Raw genomic sequence first — 17,567 nt, forward strand, 5'->3', positions numbered from 1 at the left:
GGTGACACCGGGTAGACGAGTGTTATTGGAACACATTTTGTCGGCTGTTAGCTGGTTAGCTAAAAGAGTCCCGGGGTGCACGATTGCCTGGTCCCACATCATTCCAAGGAAGGTATGGCGGGGGGGCCTTTCGGTGTCAGCACTGAACCATTCAGTGAAGAGGGTTAATAATAAAATTTGTAAATTGTTCCGCTCTTCGCAGTTGCATAGCATTCCTCATGGGTGTATTCGGGGCGATCACATGTACCTGAGCGATGGGGTTCACCTGACCAGGGAGGGGAATGACTTACTCATAGGAGACTTCATAGCATGGCTGAGGGGTTTGAGGAGGCATGACCATTAGGAGGAGTAGGGGGGCCCGGATAGTCGGTCAACTATCCGGTCTTTGGCGGTGAGGTCATGATCGGTGAGCAGTAATTTCAAGGTCTCTAGAGGGGGGCGCCACCCAGAATGGATGGGAGCGCCCGAGGGGAGGCGGCCATTGGCCCCTTCCACGGGGAGGCGGCACCCACAAAAGATGGGTCCCCTAGGGGGAGACAGCCATAGGCCCCTCCCAGGGGGGGAGGCGGCTAGATGCCCCTCCTATTAATTTCCCGGGGGCCGGATATCCGCGACGGCGGATAGAGAGTGTGGGGATGGGGGCGAGTCCACGCTGTCCCTCCTACAGATACCTCACACGGGAACTCGGACGACCTTTAAGATGGCGTCGAGTGGAAAGGGGGCCCCCACCACGACAAGGGAAGTTACAGTTGGCAATGAGGGTAGAGTCCTCTGCGCATGCGCCACTCACACCGTGAGGGCGAGAGTCTGGTAGTAGGGATCTGACACCGGTTAAGACCTTGCCGATGGCCCTTAATGCTAGGATGTACAATTTTAATTTAGAATGTATGCATTTTCAGGATGTTAGACTCGGCTAGGAAACCTTTGTATTAGAGATCTGTTAAGGTTAGCCAAAGTACATGTCTTCATCGAAATGTAATAAATGTAAAATTGTACATAATGCATAATGATGAAACTTTTATTTAATGTTTTAAATTTTGTTTCATATTTTAATAAATACGGCCGGGAGGGTGACTCCCTCCCGCCTTCCAAAAGTTCAAACCAGTGTCCGACTTCTCCCATCCTTGGGGATAGGTGTTGGGAGGGGGTGGCGGGCATCCCGGCCATATGGAAAGGGGCGACCACTCGGTCCCCCCGAATGTTTGGTTGGGTGCCTCGATCCCCCCGGGAAACCATTTTGGGCGGGGGGCGTGGCTCGGCTGGTATGCCCGAAGTGGCGTAGCCGGGGGGGGCGCCTTCTCCCACCCAAGAGGGGTTGTCCTAGACACCTACACAGCAGACCACGCCCAGTAGGCATACAGGAGGAGGGTACACGCCCTCCCGCAGAAGAATAAATAGAGCGGGAAGCCGAAGAAGCGTCCTCTTGTTCCTCGGCTCAGAAGGCTGCACCCACTCGTTGCTCGTGAGCCCTCGACGGAACAAGCAGCAATTTTGACCCACCCACCAGCCCCTTATGGCAAATGTTTGTGTAAATAAAGTGTTCCTGAGAAATAGGAGTATAGGCCTTTTTTCCCTTTTAGGAAAGTAAAGGAATGTTTAGGATAAGGATGTAACTTTTGCAGTTGCAGAATGTGTTCTTTGCAGGAGAGAGCAGTTGATGACACATCGAGGCTATGTCAGAATTTTTCTTTCCTTAGTAGGTAAACAACTGTCATATTTATTTTAGGTCGGGCGGTAAGGTCATGATCGGTGAGCAGTAATTTCAAGGTCCCTAGAGGGGGGCGCCACCCAGAATGGATGGGAGCGCCCGGGGGGAGGCGGCCATTGGCCCCTTCCACGGGGAGGCGGCACCCACTAAGGATGGGTCGCCTAGGGGGAGACGGCCATAGGCCCCTCCCGGGGGGGAGGCGGCTAGATGCCCCTCCTATTAATTTCCCGGGGGCCGGATATCCGCGACGGCGGATAGAGAGTGTGGGGATGGGGGGGAGTCCACGCTGTCCTTCCTACGGATACCTCACACGGGAACTCGGACGACCTTTAAGATGGCGTCGAGTGGAAAGGGGGCCCCCACCACGACAAGGGAAGTTACAGTTGGCAATGAGGGTAGAGTCCTCTGCGCATGCGCCACTCACACCGTGAGGGCGAGAGTCTGGTAGTAGGGATCTGACACCGGTTAAGACCTTGCCGTTGGCCCTTAATGCTAGGATGTACAATTTTAATTTAGAATGTATGCATTTTCAGGATGTTAGACTCGGCTAGGAAACCTTTGTATTAGAGATCTGTTAAGGTTAGCCAAAGTACATGTCTTCATCGAAATGTAATAAATGTAAAATTGTACATAATGCATAATGATGAAACTTTTATTTAATGTTTTAAATTTTGTTTCATATTTTAATAAATACGGCCGGGAGGGTGACTCCCTCTCGCCTTCCAAAAGTTCAAACCAGTGTCCGACTTCTCCCATCCTTGGGGATAGGTGTTGGGAGGGGGTGGCGGGCATCCCGGCCATATTCACCATGTTTGTTAAATTTGCACTGTTCATTTATTTAACTATGTGGCCATAATCTGCCCATGGGCCATCCAGCCAGTAGGGACAGTACAAGTCATGGGTGCATGAAACAACTGTTTCTGTGTCATATGTTGTTTTAAAACATCATTTAGGGCAGTGATAGCATTAGATTAAATAACAAAAGTGAATTGTGAAATTTATTTTCGTATTACAATTTTTTTTCTGCAAAATCTGTGTTTTGGAGAGGGTTACATTTGACGCCTTGGGAGGATAGGTGTTCTTATAAAAAATCTATAGCCCGCTTAACTTTCATTTTTGGCATTGCTGAATTAATTGTAGTGTTTTCTTATGTGTTGCCATGCCTTCTTTGTCTTGGTAGTGTGTGTGTTTTCAATAGGCCACCATTTGTGATGTACTCTAAACTGTTCTAAGGCACTTATTGTTGCTCGCACTTTCTAGTATTAGTTGCCATTTCTTTCTTAAAGAATACATTTGATAGGAAATGGGAATTTTATTGGGAATTGTAAATTTTAGTCGTTTTTAGCTCATTTTTATGTATTAAATATTTGGCAGAATATTATAAGATTTTAAATAACATAAACAACAAAATGCATAAATATTATCTAAGGACAGAGGTCCAATTCACATAGGCCACCAAGTGTCCCATTTGTCTTTGTTCTCCATGCCATGTGGCCAAGGGCCATTCTGTGTGATCAGTTTCCATAGGCCTGCATGTGTTCTTTGTTGTCCATGCCTCTTTGCTGGTTGTTTGTCCATGTGGCCGGTGACCACGTTGTGTGGCCTGCCAGTGTTCTTTTGCCATAGGCGGCAACTTTTCTTTTTCGTGGCCATGCTTCCATGCTTGCTGTTGTTGTTTGACTATGTAGTCTGTGGTAATTTTTTGCAGCTAGCCAGTGTACTTTTACCAATACCTGCATGAGTTCTTTGTTGTGGCTATGTCGCCTTGCTTGATGTAATTTGACCATGTGGTTGGTGGCCATTTTGTACAGCCAGCCAGTGTCCTTTTTTGCCATAGGCCTTTATGTGTTCTTTGGTGTGGCCATGCCTCCTTGCTTGTTGTGGTTGTTTGACCATGTGACCCGTGGCCATTTTTGTAGCCAGCCAGTGTGCCTTTTCTACACGCCTGGATGTGTTCTTTGTTGTGGCCATGACTCTTTGCTTGTTGTTGTTGGATGACCATGTGGCTGGCAGCCATTTTATGCAGCCACCCTTTTTCAGTTTTCAAAGCCATTTTCTATGAAGATTGATAGGAGAAGGCTATGCTTTTTTGTTTTTGTTAATTTTCTTTAACTTTTTCCCAATTAATAATTTGCTTGAGGAACAATGTAGTGTAGGTATATTATGAACAGTGTTTTATATTATATGCATTTTTTTTGCATTTTTCATATGCACCTCCTTGCCTCCCAATGGGGTTCTCATCGTCCCCTAGTACACCAACAATTTTTGTATTATTACCCCCTGCCAGCCAAAGGCGCACACCCATGTGCACATCAGCGTGCTTACTAATTTTTTAAGTATTATGCCATTTTCCCCTGGACCCTCTGCCTGCCAAAGGTGCATACACACCAGCATTAATTTTTCAAGGATTATTTCATTTTAGCCATAACCACCCCGACTGCCATAGGTGCTTCCCTTAAAAGCATATAAAACAAACAGTTACATCTATATGTTGCTATCCTGAATGAAAATGAAATATATTATGTTATGGTGGTGTGGTTGGACTTTGGAATAGATACACTATTGTTGTTAGCTATTTAGGAGAATAACTTAAGTAACCACACTAAATGATATAGTCTTTGTCTGTACCAACTAAAACTGAAACTCTTACATTGACACGTTTTACTAAATGCGTTTCTTGCTTGTGTGCTTTTAGGTGCACAAGAGGCAACCCACAGTACTGCTAGAAAGAAGGAATGTATAAATTGATATGACTTCGCAAAACGTGACCTGAGTCCTCTAATCTCTTCCTTCTATGCAACTAAGTGCCACTGACAACTGACAGCTTCAAGAAGGCCCAGCGAAAAGTGCTGTCAAGAAAGTGGCCAGTGAGGAGAAGAAGAAGCAGATTTCTGCCACTGGTGTGCCGGCCACAACCTTTTTCAGGCAACGTGTGCCTGCCACTCCGGCCTTTAGGGAACAAGATGGGAGCAGCAGTCCTGCATCAACAACTCCACCTCAACCCAAGTCCATGTCTGTCAGCGAGGCAGCCACTACAATCTTGCAGACGAGCAGTGACTATGAATTAGATTTGTCTATTTCGCAAAGTAGTATCCAATGGTCACATAAAACTGAGCCAATTGGACAACACATCTGCAGCCCCAAAGAAAGGTGCTGCCAAGAAAGTGGCCACTGAGGAGAAGAAAAAGCAGATTTCTGCCACTGGTGTGTGGGCCTGCTGCACTGGATTCCAGGGAGCAAGCTGGGGGCAGCAGTCCCGCATCAACGGCCCCAGCCCAACCCAAGTACATGTCTGTCAGCGAGTCAGCCACTGCAATCTTGCAGATGAGCAGTGACTATGAATCATATTTGACTCTTTTGCAAAGTAGTACACAATGGTTGCATGAAACTGAGCCAAGATGACAACAGCCACAGCCAGCAAGGCAGATCTTCCTGAAGTATGAGGAGAACAGGAGGTAGAGCTCCCTGCAGACCAAGAACCTCCTCTTTTAGAACCATTGTTTTCCAGACCTCTAGCAAGAAAAAGGAAGGGTACTCCTCCATGTACTCCAAGCCCATTTTGTGGGGATCTGAACATGGACTGGACCATAAAACTGATTCCGAGGCATGTCATGAAAAGAAAAGGAAAGGAAAGATTCTAAAAGAGGGCTACAACTATGGAAGGGGATTAGGATGATGAGCCAGTCATTGTCATGGTAGAAGGCCCAGTTGAGACTGACACAACCCTTCCTATTAAACCTACTCTGAGGATTTTGGCACTGATACCACCAGCACCAGTTGACATATTTGTAAGGCCCTCACAGAGACCTGCATCCACCACTTCCTAGAACTATGCACTGCAGAGAAGCAATCATCAACATACCCACCTACCTCCAGTTCTTCAAACATTGGCAGTGGCACCAGTGGCCCGTTGAAAAAGTGCACCTTCCAAGTTTGGGACTTCTTTATGATTAGCAAGCAGCAGGATAACATTGCAATAAGCTCAATTTGCAACATTAGTGTTTGTTGAGGTAAGCCTGGTTCACACTATGGTACTGGCGGCCAAAGGACCAGTGTCAAAAAATACCATGCAATCTACTGGGAGGCACACCTCACAAAGTATAGCTGCAGAAGATGGTGAAGGAGATGAGAGCAGGGAATCTTCTCTAATCATGGTGGGAGGAGAAGGTGATAAGGAAGAAAATGGTGACATCTTTACATAAAACAGCCCTGCCTCAAGAACTGCCCTGGTATCACCCGCATCAGCAACATCGAAATGATTTAAGAGTCAGATGGAGACATCACTGCAACAGCATACAGTGACTGCCCCAAACTGCACATTAAGTCTAACTGCTAGTTCTTCGTTCCTTAAGTCTCCTGCATCAGTGGCACCAGCAATGAAGAAAATCCAGGCTACTGTTTTGGGCATGTTTAGGCAGGAGGGGCCAAACAAACGCAAACACCCAACAGCATGTTTGTACAATGGGTAGCTGGCTAAAATGTTAGTGCTGTACTTCCTTCCTTTTTCATTTTGTGGAGGGAGTGGGATTTTTAGAATATATCTGGCAGCCATCTGCAATGGAAGGTTCCTATATTGCCAGACTTGCTGTTCAAGCACTCCATCACAATGTGCTGCAATGGGATGGACAAGCTATGCCGCAGTGTGCTGTTCACACTATCCACCTGATGACAGACATGTGGACCAGTTGTCAAGCCACTGATTACAAGTGTATAACTGCATAATGGATCTCTTTTGTGGGGGTTAGGCAACAACTATTTACAGGTCTCTGCATGCAACAGTAGTCATTTTCGCCATGGAGAAATGCCATAAAACTGCAAATATCTTGGAAGACTTAAACAGCAAGGTGTTTAAATGGCTGTGACCCAGAGTTCTCAAACATGGATTTTTTGCCAAGGACAATGGCAGTAATATAGTTAATCTCAACGTGTGGCAGACCTATTGACCCATAGGCCTATCACCCTTGGCACGGTGGTTGGGGCTGAATGATATTCAGCAAAAAATTATGTGAGGTAATTACTTTATGCAATTCATGTTTTTTATTCCATTTTTCAAATTGTTAATTTCATCCATATATGTTTTCATTCACATATCACAATCCATTTTCAAACATTTTCATATATTTCCAAAGCATTTCGGTGCCTCTTGCACCTTCATCAGGGAAAATCTAAAATATACAAATGAACATACTTAATATCAAATTCTCTTTACTTCCCTGTGTCAATTAACTAAAAAAAATGTTGTACGCGTGCGCTGATCTCCTAAATCGCTATGTGTTCTGGCTCCCTGGGTTTCTTCGTGAAACTCTCTCCCTTACTAGAGGTTCAACACCTGACTCATATATGTAAACCCATCTACTGTTTAAAGATTCTCGCGTTTTTTTCACATGCGGATCACATAACATAGTTACCCTTTAACTGTATTAAGCCGCTTATCTGCTTGCCAGGTCTCTGCTGTTAACGCGCTCTGCCTGTACCTAATTCATCTTACCTCGCGAGTGATTATAACGCGGCATCTTTCCTCCTCTTCGTGTTTCTTCGGTGTGTGTTACAAAACTGGTGTGAGCCGGGTACTTACGTTAGGCACGTTACCCACGTGACAGTTGGGAATAGCTAGTTTTTTTCTTCTATCTAACTTTATTGACTATCGAGTGTCTATCTCTGTGTAGCTAAATGAAATGTGTAAATCACTTACTCAGTGCTGCCACCGGCGAGGAACCCAGGATGAGGACTTCCGTCTTGTCTGAGTTCAGTTTCAGGCGGCTGGTCGTCATCCACTCGGCTACGCGCACCTTGACCCGGCATTCAGCCCCAACCACAGACAAAAAGAGACCACAATCCATCGTCTGGAAATTTTTCACCATCCCAGATGGTGAAAAGAGAGTCAACGCAAGGAAGGTCAGTTGTACTCTCTGTCCACAAATTTTGTCTAGAGGTAGTGACAAAAAGTACTCGAGCATGTACAAGCACCTCCAGACAATACACCGCAGACATTTTGCATTGGAGCAGATACGACATGCACAACAAAATATGCAACAAGATGACCATGGAGCTCGTCACAGCACTTCAGGAGCGTCAAGTACATCCTCTTGAGAGACGGACATACGCTCAGAGTTTGGAAACTTAAAACAGCTATGCATAAAATGCAACACCAACCTATGTTGTGGTGAACAATCTGTGGATGCTGTTTGTTCTGCAGCAAGGAACTATCGCTGCCAATTTTTGTTTGTATTTTTTTGTTGTTGGAATGATTTTAGAATTCCAAAAGTTGAGACTTTAACCTGTTGCTTTTTTCAGTTTTCCAAAAATACCCAACATTTTTACAAAATAGTGTAAAAAAGCACAAAAAAAATGAAAAATAAAAAGACAAGAAAAAATTGTAATTTTCAGAACTACATTATCTGGTTTATGAAGAGAAATAAGGGCATACTTATGTCTGCATGATTGCTGGAGTATATATGTTGAGCATGATTGATTGAAGAGAGCATGGGTAGCACATGTTAATTGTATGAGTACATGAGTACTGCCTACATGATTGTATTAGTGTCTCTGTAATGCGTGAGTTATTGTATGAGTGAATGACTACTACATGAGTGATTGTATTAGTATATAAGTGGTGGTTGAGTGATTGAAAGACTGTGAATGAGCAGTGTCTAAGTGGTTACAGGACTGCATGGATAGTGCACATGTGATTGTAGCTTTGAAGTGTTACTGTCTGGGTCATTGCATGAGTACATGGGTAGTGACTGGATGATTAGAGTACTGCAAAGAGAGTGCATAGTGAATTTGTAAGTGTGTGGGTATTGGCGGAGTGATTGGATTAGTCATGGTTGTGGCTGGGTGATTGGAGGAGTGCATGGAGAGTGACAGTGGGATTGCTGGAGTGCATGGTTAGTACTTGGAATGTAAACGTGTGAATGAGCGGTCTGTAGGTGGTTAGAGGACTGCATGGGTCGTGCACATGTGATTGTAGCACTGCATGTGTTAGTGCATGGGTGATTTAATGAGGACATGGGTAGTGACTGGATAATAAGAGTACTGCAAAGAGAATGTATGGTGAATTCATAAGTGCTTGGGTATTGACAGAGTGAATGGATAAGTAAGTTTGGAGGGGGTGGATTGCCTCCTGAACAGTTCTAGTGGGAATATTGTGACTAAGACAACGGGTAGGGTACCTTCTGGAATCTCATCTAGATGGTCGATGGACCATACACTGGAAGGAATAGCAGTGGCTAGAATGGTTGCCGGTAGTGATATAGATCCCTGTGTTACTCCTTTGGTGGATTCTGTATGCTATTTTTATTTTGTATTCCTTCATCTTTCAATACTGCACGCAGAAACATAAGAAATTCCTGAGCATATTGCTGTACATTCTGTGTAAATTGTGAAGAACCAGAACATATACCTAGAAGATTCTGCACGCCAGAAGCAGTATGGATTTTCATTTGATCAACTTTTCAAAAACATATTATAACAAAGAACAGAATCTTTTTTCTCGCTTTTTCATAATTGCATGCTGTGGATTTTCTAAAAAAAAAACACAACCTTCACGATTACATTAGCATAGCAGTTGATACCTGAACTATTTTCTAACTGATATCTTACAATATTAGCAACGATGTCTACTTCCATTTTTTTTTCTAGCCTCATCATTCTTTTCAGTTCTTTTCTTCTTTGTAACCTCATTAGAATGTTTCTCACATTTTCGTTTTGGACTAATCAAAAGTTTTTCATAAATAGGATAGTCACCTAAGTTAGGAGCATAGAGTATTCTTAACCTATGGTACTCTTACAAAATTCACATCTGCACTAACTTTTTCCGCATCAAAATCAATCAAATGCAATCAAGATAATGTTCTCACTCATGACAATCCAACATAACCCAGAACTTCCAAAATTGACCAAAGCAGTGTTAATACTTAGACCTTGAGATTTATGAATGGTCACTGCATATGCTAAAAAAACAGGAAACTGTTTTCTGTGAACATACAAATCTTTAGCAAGCAAGAAACAAACAAACACCACAACATGCAATCTGTTTCACCCCTTCAATCTGATCAAATTTAACCTTCAAAAATTCAATTCCATCGGTATTTGGATAACTAACAAAGTCAACAACTTTTCCCATTGCTCCATTTACTAAACTTTTCTCAACATCTAAATAATGCTGTAATATTACACGACAATTTTCAGATACATATAAGGTCTTTCACAAATCAGCAGTCTAAGATATTGATTTTTCCAAAGAGTCTAATTTTAAATGTAATTTCTCTGACAGAAGAATAGTTACTCCTTCATGTTCTATTTTATCAGTGGTTCTCATTTTCATTATCGGTTGTTTCTCCAGTTTCAACAGTTCTTCATTGAATGTAGAGCATTTTTTCAGTGTTGGCATAAGGCAAATTATAGACTTCTTTTCTGCAATTTTTTGGTAGAGAGTTTCAGGTGCAATAATTTCTTTTGGAAACAAGTTTGTTAGTAGCTGACTTTTTAAAGTTTCTTTGCCTTCCTTTGTTAAGACACAAATTGTAATATTTTGGAGAATTTTTCCATAATCTTCGTCATTTGCTTGTCGCATGTTCTAAATAAGTTCTTTATATTCAAAATAAGTCCAAATGTTGTCATTTCCAATATTTCCCAATGATTTTTTAATGTCTTCATGAAGAAGGGTGTTAAACGTTTGTTGGCCTTTCACATGTGTGAGTTGTAGTAGATCACCAAATACAATTACATGTTTTCCTCCAAATAAAACATCGAAATTTGTTTTTAAAATCTGCTGCATTCTCAAATGTACAAACACAAACATTAAGTTTGAAACAATGCTTACCATCAATTATCAGAAGTTTCATTTTCTTCAGTACTCTTGAAACTTCAAAAAAAGCTTTTCCAGATAGCTTGTGATAGTCCAACTTATTTTCATGTTCTACTGGTAACATAGGTAAACGATGTAATGTAATTTCTTTAATATTGTGTTCTGCTAATCTAGTTGGAGCAGTTACAATACATGATATGTGTAAATCTGTTGTTTTCTGTAGATAACTTAACAAACATTTAATCAATACACTTTTTCCTATTCCAGCTTGCCCACTGATGTACATAAGAATAGGTTCAAATGATGTACATTGGCAAACACTCTTTTCATGCAGTAGTCTGTGTTCTATTTGTTGCTTAACTTGGTGAAATATTTCTTTCTGTTCAGTATTCAGTTGTTCTTCTAAGTTTTTCAAATCTATATTGTCCTGTTGTGCTTGTTGCATCACCATTTTCACTTCACTCATTGCTGTTGCAGCTTCAGTTTTAAGTATATCTTTTCCAAGTGGATCTTGGCTTTGTGCAGTAGAACTCTGACTATCTTGAGAACTACCTCTAGATATTTCAGCTGCAATAGTACTTTCTTGATTAATCTCCTTGTTCAAAATTTAGAGATAATTTGGAAAAAGTGTACATTCAATGCTATCTTTACATGCATTGAAAGAATCTTCATAGCACTCAAAATCTCCAGGCAATTCCATTTCACCCGTCCAAGGTTTAAAGAGTTACAGAAAAGCTAAATAGAAAAACTTGCTTTTATTTGCAGTATCCCAAATTATTTTCCTGTGATTACCAAACTTCCTTCAGATCCAATTACATCATATGTTCCTTCATTTATTAATTCCGTAACATTTTTCTTAAAGCTGTAATATTACAGTACTTCTTATAGACATATCTTTTCCAGGTGTGGACTTTTATTGGGATAGTACGTATCCAACATATTTGCTTTAAGAATATCTGTACTTACTGGATCATTTAATGCTAAGTATTACATTTCTTGTACAGATTTCAAAACTTGATTTCGTGTCACAGCAAGACCTAGACTTATCCATATGATTCCATTTGACTTTGAATATAAACTTACAGGTGTCAATCAATCCGAACATTCGTAGGATCCAATTTCTCGATATGAAAGCATCTTGAAGCTTAAGCTGTACAATGTTTTGCTAAGTGTCTTCTCTTGTAAATTTCTTCCCACATTTCTTTCAATTCTGTTTTCTTGAATTTCATAATATATGAAGTAACACGGCGAGCAACAGCAATTGAGTGATCTGCAACATATTGTATGTCCATATCTGCGTTCCACATCGTCAAAATCACTGGACTGTGATCATTAGTGTACTTTGATTCTTCAATTCTTATTATATTATAATATTTTTTGGGGTGATTTTCGAATGATAGTATGCCTCACTGCTGACATAAAACTGATCGCTTATCCTTTGGAAATTACTGGACGTGGAAAAAATCAAAAAGACATTTTGTGTAAGTATGGGCGAAATTTGCGAATTTGCGATCCGTGAATCCGTGCGAAAGCGAACTCGCAATTCGAAAAATTCGCGAATTTGTGCGAATTTGCTGTTTTTGCCAGTTTGCGAGGGTTTTTTACAAGTTCGGGAACGCAAACTTACTAGTGTTGTCGCAATGGTCGCGACCATGTTGTTTCTACGTGTCCAGCCTGTTTGCGACCCTGTGGTGCATCGCGGCCACCCTCCAGTTCATCACTGCCACCCTCTGGTTCACCCCTGTCACTCTCTGTTCTTCATAGCACCCTCTGGTTCACCACTGCCACCCTCTGGTTCACCCCTGCCACCCTCTGTATCATCACTGCCACCCTCTGGTTCATTACTGCCACCCTCTGGTTCACCACTGCCACCCTCTGGTTCACCACTGCCACCCTCTGGATCATCACTGCCACACTCTGGTTCATCACTGCCACCCTCTGGTTTGCCACTGCCACCCTCTGGTTCATTACTGCCACCCTCTGGTTTGCCACTGCCACTCTCTGGTTCATTACTGCCATCCTCTGGTTCGCCACTGCCACCATCTGGATCATCACTGCCACCCTCTGGTTCATCGCTGCCACCCTCTGGTTCACCAGTGCCACCCTCTGGTTCATCACTGCCACCCTCTGGTTCATCACTGCCACCGTCTGGTTCAAGGCTGCCTCCCTCTGGTTGATCCCTGGCATCCTCTGGTTCATCACTGCCACCCTCTGGGTTACCAGTGCCACCCTCTGGTTCCTCACTGCCACCCTCTGGTTGATCACTGCCACCCTCTGGTTCAAGACTGCCACCCTCTGGTTGATCACTGCCACCCTCTGGTTAATTACTGCCACCCTCTGGTTCACCACTGCCACCCTCTGGTTCATCACTGCCACCCTCTGTTTCAAGGCTGCAACCCTCTGGTTGATCACTGGCATCCTCTGGTTCTTCCCTGCCACCCTCTGGTTCACCACTGCCACCCTCCGGTTCATCATGCCACCCTCAGGTTCATCACTGCCACCCTCCTGTTCAAGGCTGCAACCCTCTGGTTGATCACTGGCATCCTCTAGTTCGTCCCTGCCACCCTCTAGTTCACCACTGCCACCCTCTGGATCATCACTGCCACCCTCTGGTTCCGCACTGCCACCCTCTGAGTTACCAGTGCCACCCTCTGGCTCATCACTGCCACCCTGTGGTTGATCACTGTCACCCTCTGGTTCAAGACTGCCACCCTCTGGTTGATCACTGCCACCCTCTGGTTAATTACTGCCACCCTCTGGTTCATCCCTTCCACCCTCTGGTTCATCACTGCCACCCTCTGGGTTTCCAGTGCCACCATCTGGTTCATCACTGCCACCCTCTGGTTGATCACTGCCACCCTATGGTTCAAGACTGCCATCCTCTGGTTGATCACTGCCACCCTCTGGTTAATTACTGCCACCCTCTGGTTCACCACTGCAACCCTCTGGATCATCACTGCCACCCTCTGGTTCCGCACTGCCACCCTCTGGGTTACCAGTGCCACCCTCTGGTTGATCACTGCCACCCTCTGATTGATCACTGCCACCCTCTGGTTCAAGACTGCCACCCTCAGGTTGATCACTGCCACCCTCTAGTTAATTAATGCCACCCTCTGGTTCACCACTGCTACCCTCTGGATCATCACTGCCACCCTCTGGTTCATCACTGCCACCCTCTGGTTTGCCACTGCCACCCTCTGGATCATCACGGCCACCCTCTGCTTCACCAGTGCCAACCTCTGGTTTTATTTGGAGTATCCCAACTTATTTTCCTGTGATTACCAAACTTCCTTCAGATCCAATTACATCATATGTTCCTTCATTTATTAATTCCGTAACATTTTTCTTAAAGCTGTAATATTACAGTACTTCTTATTGACATATCTTTTCCAGGAATTACATTTCTTGTACAGATTTCAAAACTTGATTTCGTGTCACAGCAAGACCTAGACTTATCCAGATGATTCCATTTGACTTTGAATATAAACTTACAGGTGTCAATCAATCCGAACATTCGTAGGATCCAATTTCTCGATGTGAAAGCATCTTGAAGCTTAAGCTGTACAATGTTTTGCTAAGTGTCTTCTCTTGTAAATTTCTTCCCACATTTCTTTCAATTCTGTTTTCTTGAATTTCATAATATATGAAGTAACACGGCGAGCAACAGCAATTGAGTTATATGCAACATATTGTATGTCCATATCTGCGTTCCACATCTTCAAAATCACATGACTGTGATCATTAGTGTACTTTGATTCTTCAATTCTTATTATATTATAATAATTTTTTGGGTGATTTTCGAATGATAGTATGCCTCACTGCTGACATAAAACTGTTCGCTTATCCTTTGGAAATTACTGGACGTGGAAAAAACCAAAAAGACATTTTGTGTAAGTATGGGTGAAATTTGCGAATTTGCGATCCGTGAATCCGTGCGAAAGCGAACTTGCAATTTGGAAAATTCGCGAATTCGTGCGAATTTGCTGTTTTTGCCAGTTTGCGAGGGTTTTTTACAAGTTCGGGAACGTGAACTTACATGTGTTGTCGCAATGGTCGCGACCATGTTGTTTCTACGTGTCCAGCCTGTTTGCGACCCTGTGGTGCATCGCGGCCACCCTCCAGTTCATCACTGCCACCCTCTGGTTCACCCCTGTCACTCTCTGGTTCTTCATAGCACCCTCTGGTTCACCACTGCCACCCTCTGGTTCACCCCTGCCACCCTCTGTATCATCACTGCCACCCTCTGGTTCATTACTGCCACCCTCTGGTTCACCACTGCCACCCTCTGGTTCACCACTGCCACCCTCTGGATCATCACTGCCACACTCTGGTTCATCACTGCCACCCTCTGGTTTGCCACTGCCACCCTCTGGTTCATTACTGCCACCCTCTGGTTTGCCACTGCCACTCTCTGGTTCATTACTGCCATCCTCTGGTTCGCCACTGCCACCATCTGGATCATCACTGCCACCCTCTGGTTCATCGCTGCCACCCTCCGGTTAATACTGCCACCCTCTGGTTCACCAGTGCCACCCTCTGGTTCATCACTGCCACCCTCTGGTTCATCACTGCCACCCTCTGGTTCAAGGCTGCCTCCCTCTGGTTGATCCCTGGCATCCTCTGGTTCATCACTGCCACCCTCTGGGTTACCAGTGCCACCCTCTGGTTCCTCACTGCCACCCTCTGGTTGATCACTGCCACCCTCTGGTTCAAGACTGCCACCCTCTGGTTGATGACTGCCACCCTCTGGTTGATGACTGCCACCCTCTGGTTAATTACTGCCACCCTCTGGTTCACCACTGCCACCCTCTGGATCATCACTGCCACCATCTGGATCATCACTGCCACCCTCTGGTTCATCGCTGCCACCCTCCGGTTAATACTGCCACCCTCTGGTTCACCAGTGCCACCCTCTGGTTCATCACTGCCACCCTCTGGTTCATCACTGCCACCCTCTGGTTCAAGGCTGCCTCCCTCTGGTTGATCCCTGGCATCCTCTGGTTCATCACTGCCACCCTCTGGGTTACCAGTGCCACCCTCTGGTTCCTCACTGCCACCCTCTGGTTGATCACTGCCACCCTCTGGTTCAAGACTGCCACCCTCTGGTTGATGACTGCCACCCTCTGGTTAATTACTGCCACCCTCTGGTTCACCACTGCTACCCTCTGGCTCATCACTGCCACCCTGTGGTTGATCACTGTCACCCTCTGGTTCAAGACTGCCACCCTCTGGTTGATCACTGCCACCCTCTGGTTAATTACTGCCACCCTCTGGTTCATCCCTTCCACCCTCTGGTTCATCACTGCCACCCTCTGGGTTTCCAGTGCCACCATCTGGTTCATCACTGCCACCCTCTGGTTGATCACTGCTACCCTATGGTTCAAGGCTGCCATCCTCTGGTTGATCACTGCCACCCTCTGGTTAATTACTGCCACCCTCTGGTTCACCACTGCAACCCTCTGGATCATCACTGCCACCCTCTGGTTCCTCACTGCCACCCTCTGGGTTACCAGTGCCACCCTCTGGTTGATCACTGCCACCCTCTGATTGATCACTGCCACCCTCTGGTTCAAGACTGCCACCCTCAGGTTGATCACTGCCACCCTCTGGTTAATTAATGCCACCCTCTGGTTCACCACTGCTACCCTCTGGATCATCACTGCAACCCTCTGGTTCATCACTGCCACCCTCTGATTTGCCACTGCCACCCTCTGGATCATCACTGCCACCCTCTGCTTCACCAGTGCCAACCTCTGGTTCATCACTGCCACCCTCTGGTTCACCACTGCCACCCTCTGGATCATCACTGCCACCCTCTGGTTCATTGCTGCCACCCTCCGGTTTGCCACTGCCACCCTCTGGATCATCACTGCCACCCTCTGCTTCACCAGTGCCACATTCTGGTTCATCAATGCCACCCTCTGGATCATCACTGCCAACCTCTGGTTTCACCACTGGCCACCCTCTGGTTCATCACTGCTATCCTCTGGTTCATCACCTTGTGGTTCACCACTGCCACTCTCTGCTTCATCACTGCCACCCTCTGGTTCATCACTGCCACCCTCTGGTTCACCACTGCCACTCTCTGGTTCATCACTGCCACCCTCTTGTTCAAGGCTGCCACCCTCTGGTTGATCACTGGCATCCTCCAGTTCATCCCTGCCACCCTCTGGTTCACCACTTCCACCCTCTGTTTCATCACTGCCACCCTCTGGTTCATCACTGTCACCCTTTGGTTCAAGGCTGCCCCCCTTTGGTTGATCACTGGCATCCGCTGGTTCATCCCTGTCACACTCTGGTTCATCACTGCCACCCTCTGGTTCACCACTGCCACCCTCTGGTTCATTCCTGCCACCCTCTGGTTCAAGACTGCCACCCTCTGGTTTGCCAATGTCACCCTCTGGATCATCACTGCCACCCTCTGGTACACCACTGCAACCCTCTGGTTAATCACTGCTATCCTCTGGTTCATCACCTTGTGGTTCACCACTGCCACCCTCTGGTTCATCACTGCCACCTCTGGTTCATCACTTCCACCCTCTGGTTCACCACTGCCACCCTCTGGTTCATCACTGCCACCCTCTGTTTCAAGGCTGCAACCCTCTGGTTGATCACTGGCATCCTCTGGTTCTTCCCTGCCACCCTCTGGTTCACCACTGCCACCCTCCGGTTCATCATGCCACCCTCAGGTTCATCACTGCCACCCTCCTGTTCAAGGCTGCAACCCTCTGGTTGATCACTGGCATCCTCTAGTTCGTCCCTGCCACCCTCTGGTTCACCACTGCCACCCTCTGGTTCATCACTGCCACCCTCTGGTTCATCACTGCCACCCTCTGGTTTGCCACTGCCACCCTCTGGATCATCACTGTCCCCCTCTAGTTTATCACAGCACCCTCTGGTTCACCACTACCACCCTCTTGTTCACCACTGTACATTATGGGGGAAAAGCAAAGCACACCTTCCCAGCCTCAACTGAGATGAATTCATTTGGGGCTGGTTAATGTGTCACTGAATTTGAGCTTTAAGTCTGGCACCTGCTTCCTTAGCTGT

General features: G+C 45.4%; 1 pseudogene; it reads left to right on the top strand.

The window, feature by feature from the left end:
• The first annotated feature begins 4,532 nt into the window (after window positions 1-4,532).
• LOC147660726 (protein SGT1 homolog pseudogene) overlaps window positions 4,533-17,567 on the top strand; it is a 70,300-nt pseudogene continuing 57,265 nt past the window's right edge.

This window comes from Lissotriton vulgaris, unplaced genomic scaffold (assembly GCF_964263255.1).
Source record: "Lissotriton vulgaris unplaced genomic scaffold, aLisVul1.2 SCAFFOLD_4760, whole genome shotgun sequence".
NCBI classification, from domain to species: Eukaryota; Metazoa; Chordata; class Amphibia; order Caudata; family Salamandridae; genus Lissotriton; species Lissotriton vulgaris.